We start from the raw sequence: 706 nt of genomic DNA, 5'->3' as shown, positions 1-706 counted from the left end.
TTCCGATAGAAAAATAAACCCACTATGTTGGAAGCACCAGACTGAAATCCTTTGGGCATGATGACCTGGTGAAGGTGAAAGAAAACAATCCATAGAACAAGAGGAAGAGAGGGCTGAACAAGAGCACCCATCCGAGGACCCATTCCTGGCAGGATCTGAGGAAAGACTGCAAGACAGAATGCCTTGTTTCATTTCAAAGTCAGTTAGGTTGGGAGTGCAAGCTTTTGGGTGCTCTTTGCCAGAGAGGGGAGCCTGGAAAGCTACCTAGAGCTCAGGGGAGAAGAGTGGAGTCCAGCCAAAGACGGAGGGGAAAGCCAGGCTCCCGGATCCTCACCTTGGCTTGCATGCGCTCCTTGCCCGTGATGAATTCAGCACTGCCTCCAGCTGCTCGAGCAATGCCTTTGATGAGGGCTGTGGAGGACCCTTCGCCAATGCCGAAGGAGAAGCACCTGTAAGCAAAGGTGCAAAACCAAAACAAAAACGGGTTTTAAAAACTTTGTATCCAAAAAACAAGAACAAAAGCCACGTGAAACCTTTTATTTGGTCCCACCACAGTCACACAGAACAGTGTGCAAGCTTATGAGTTGTCCAGAACTTTTCACCAGGCAGGACACTACACAAGTAAAGTGCCGGGGGGGGGGGCACAGATGTCTCAGGCCACATGACCTTAAGGTACTTGTTCATCATCCTCGGTAAAATGCTGAAC

This window comes from Gekko japonicus, unplaced genomic scaffold (assembly GCF_001447785.1).
Source record: "Gekko japonicus isolate JY-2015 unplaced genomic scaffold, Gekko_japonicus_V1.1 scaffold2021, whole genome shotgun sequence".
In the NCBI taxonomy this organism is placed as follows: Eukaryota; Metazoa; Chordata; class Lepidosauria; order Squamata; family Gekkonidae; genus Gekko; species Gekko japonicus.
This window is presented reverse-complemented; position numbering follows the sequence as displayed.